The sequence below is a fragment of the Triticum urartu genome, chromosome 4A, assembly GCF_056163025.1.
Source record: "Triticum urartu cultivar PI428250 chromosome 4A, HENAU_Tu73, whole genome shotgun sequence".
Classification (NCBI taxonomy): Eukaryota; Viridiplantae; Streptophyta; class Magnoliopsida; order Poales; family Poaceae; genus Triticum; species Triticum urartu.
In genome coordinates, this window is record NC_141876.1 from 376,013,852 (window position 1) to 376,018,191 (window position 4,340).

A 4,340-nucleotide genomic window follows, 5' to 3' on the forward strand; every position below is an offset into this window, starting at 1 on the left:
AGGAAAAAGGAAAAAAGGAAGAAGAATAAGAAGAAAGTTGAAAACAGAACAATATAGAAGAGGAAAAAGGAGAAGAAGAAAGAAGAAGAAGAAGAAGAAGAAGAAGAAGAAGAAGAAGAAGAAGAAGAAGAAGAAGAAGAAGAAGAAGAAGAAGAAGAAGAAGAAGAAGAAGAAGAAAGAAGAGGAGGAGGAGGAGGAGGAAGAGGTGGAGGGAGAAGAAGAAAGAAAAGAAGAAGAAGAAAGAAGAAAGAAGAAGAAGAAGACCCCGACACGCCATCCCGACCCCCGACACCCCGACCCCGACCCCCGACACCCCGACCCCGACACGCCACCCCGACACCCCGGCCCGACACCCCGACCGCCGACACCCCAACCCCGACCCCTACACGCGAAATATAGAGATGAAGGGAAGGCGAGGAAAGGGGAGGACTTTAACCCGAGCCAGGGTCCCATTGATACAGAGCTGGTGATGATATCTGGTGGCGGGAGGTCCCATGGCTCCATAGCCATAGGAGATGGACTTATCTGTTGTCCTAGCACTCTCCCGGAGATCAAGGCGCGCCAGTCGAGCTCCGCTCCTGAGATAAGGCCTCGTGAATGGCCAGTATGTCGGTGTACTAGAGTAGGGGTACCCTAGTATCCCGAACTTGTGCACGGGCAGTCGCAGCATCCCGCTGCAAGGCTTGCCGGGTGACCGCCAAGGTCCTCCGTGGTTCCTTTGGAGCCATTCAAGGACAAAGTATCCAAACCAAGGCACCTCAAGACCCCGGCAAGAGGAGCTTGCCGGGAAGGCCAACCAAGGCATCTCAAGGAACTTGCCGCGGCGCGCCACGCGTCCCGGCAAGGCCCGATGAGCGACAAGCTCCCGGGCGCGACAAGACAACAACCGCGGCAAGGCACTTGCCGCGGCAAGCCACCACTCTGCCCGCGCTCCAGCACATCCACCAATGTGTCGCTCTGGGACCTTTCCAGGCATACGTGGCGGGAGGCTGTGCAGCCTGCGGTGCGCGGTGGCAAGCGGCGCTGACAAGATCGCCATCGTGGCGAGCGGTGGAGTCCCTGACGGTCCCTTTTGCACTATTTAGGCGACGCAGACGGGCATTTAATGCCCTTATCCCCTGCCGTCAGGGTTAGGTATGATACACTGTAGCAGGTAGCTGTACCAACCTCAGCACCTTTCCATTTTTACCCTTGTCTACGTTGCCACCTGTCGGTGACCCCTTGAGCATATGAAAGGAGGCCCATGCGCAACGTGGAGGGGGGGGAAGAGAACACTCACGCTCGGTCTCGTTAGCTGCTGGGGCGTATTGTAGCACTCCGCGCTCCCGAGCAATAACTCAATACAAACCACAAAGCAAGAGTAGGGTTTTACGCATCCGTGCGGCCCGAACCTGGGTAAACTGCTCGTGTGCTTCGCCTCGATCCGCTCTTCGTGCGACCCTCGCCCCTGCCGAACCGAAAGGGACTCGGTCCGCCAGTCCCATAGGTGTTCGTGGATTAGTCCCCCGACACAGTCCAACTTGCCATCAAGGTTAGTTATACGTACTCAGCTATCTTTCTCCATTACATTGTGTGCGCTTCCATCAATGATTACAAATGGTCATGTGAGTGGTGTTGCAGGCTGCTATACAGAGTGAGAGAGATAGAACGGAGAAACTTCTGGCGGAGACGGCGGAGAGGTAGTGGGAGTTGGAGGAGAAGACGACAAAGATGTTGGAGGAGGAGAGGGCACGGAATGACATGCAGGGAAGGGCCATGTACGAGCTCCTTGTGGTAAGTTTCTTCTGCAGATTACTTGCTAGTCTTAACATTTGAGACTCATTACTAACTAGTATGACTCTGTTGTGAAAACCAAATGTGCAGTTTGTGTGCGAGAAGTCCGGTCAGACCGCTCCGCCGATGCCAGTGATTGGTCCTGGGAGCACATTGAGTTTAATTTGAATGGACATTACTTGCTAGTCTTAACATTTGAGTGTCATAATGGTAACGAGACATTGGAAATGATCTTTGGTGCAGCTTAACTCCAGACACGCATCGCATGATCCTTCTTCAGCTACCGGCACGAGCCAGCCCGCTCCTACACCTCCCTGATCACGGTAAGTTTCTCTAGTGTTTTGCTTAACAAATGCATAAAGACCTAGACTTAGCTTTATTTCCTCCAATATGCTTACCATAATGACCTAGAGTTAGCTTATTTTCCTCCAAAATGACTTAATAAGCTTACTGACCTCATAAACCATCCATTTTACCTAAGTTAGCTCTAAAACGATCTGTACTTAGCTTACTTATGTCAAAAATTGCATAATTAGCTTAGTTAGCTCATAAACGATCCATTTTACCTAAGTTGGCTCTAAGATGACCCATTTTACCTTAGTTAGCTTATAAGTGATCCAATTTATCCAAGTTAGCTCTAAGATGACCCATTTTACCTAGATTAGCTCCTAAATGATCCATTTTACCTACGTTAGCTTTAAAATGACCCATTTCACCTAGGTTAGCTCCAAAATGACCCATTTCACCCAGGTTAGCTCCAAAATGACCCATCTTACCTAGGTTAGCTTATAAATGATCCAGTTCATCCAAGTTAGCTCTAAAATGACCCAATTTACCTAGAGTAGCTCCTAAACGATCCATTTCAACTAAGTTAGCTAAAAACAATCCATTTCACCTAAATTAGCTCTTAAATGATCCATTTCACTTAAGTTAGCTCAAAAACGATCCATTTCACCTTAGTTAGCTCAAAAACGATCCGTTTCACCTTAGTTATCTCATAAACGACCCATTTCAACTAAGTTAGCTCATAAATGATCCATTTCGCCTAAGTTAGCTCAAAAACGATCCATTTCACCTTAGTTAGCTCAAAAACGATCCATTTCACCTTAGTTAGCTCATAACGACCCATTTCAACTAAGTTATCTCATAAATGATCCATTTCACCTAAGTTAGCTCATAAATGATCCATTTCACCTAAGTTAGCTCATAAATGATCCATTTCACCTAAGTTAGCTGAAAAACGGTCCATTTCACCTTAGTTAGCTCAAAAACGATACATTTCACCTTAGTTAGCTGAAAAACGATGCCCTTCACCTTAGTTAGCTCATAAATGACCCATTTCAACTAAGTTAGCTCATAAATGATCCATTTCAACTAATTTAGCTCATAAACGACCCATTTCAACTTAGTTAGCTCATATATGATACATTTCACCTAAGTTAGCTCATAAATGACATATACTTCTTGTTCTAGTCTTCTTCTTCTAGTCACCTATTTCTAACTTTCTTATTTGCCATTTTGCAGATTTCATTCACTTCATGGAAGCTAGCTTGCTATGATGGAGTGCTTGCTTTTTCTTTGATGAAACTTTGCATTGTATCTAGCTTGCTATGATGGAACTTGCTATGTTGATGAAACTTTGCATTGTAATATGTATATGGATGGAACAATGTGTATCGATGGAACTTGCTTATGTATGAATGGATGAAACTTATGTGCTGGATATGTGATATGATTGCTGTTAAATAGCCTTGTGAAATATATCTATATATGTCATATATATTTGCTGTGAAAATTGTTGAATTCAAAAAAAACAGAAAAAAGAGACAATATGCAGGCTCTTTGCCGTCTGCCACCGATGGCAAAGGGCTCTTTGCCATCAGCAGCGGACGGCAAAGAGGCCACATGGCAGGCAACTGTGCTTCCTGGGAGGCTTACCAATTTGGTCAGTTTGCCTACAGTGGCTGACGGCAAAGAGCCTACAGCGGCAGACGGCAGAGGCCTGCTGTGTAGTGACGTCCAGCTGACATCATTCGGTAGACGGCAAAGGCCTGCCAAAATTTGCCGTCAGCGGCGGACAGCAAAGGCATGACGTTAACCACCTAACGGAGTAAGAGTTCATTCATTGCCGTCTGCGTTCTTTGTCGTCCGCTGCTGATGGCAAAGGCCCCTTTGCCGTCAGCCGCCCGAAGCAGACGGCAAAGTACCTCTTTGCCTGACCTTACTTTGCCGTGGCCTTTTGCCATCCGCGGCAGACGGCAAAGACCTTTGCCGTCCGCCATCCATGCCTTTGCCGTCTGTCATGGCAGATGGCAAAGTAGCTGATTCCTGTAGTGGATGATGGTAAAATGAAGCAATGGCACCATTAAAGTAATGTCGTATTTAACGGTTGTCATAGTTAATCCTAATGCCCACACTAATATCTAGCAATGTTGCTACTTTAGAAATTTCTACTGTCCTTGTAGGATTGCCATTCGGATAAGGAACATGCTTCTTTTCATTTGACGTATGTTTCATCACTTGTTTGTCACCCTCCTTTCCACCTTTTTTGTGCAAACAGAGACATA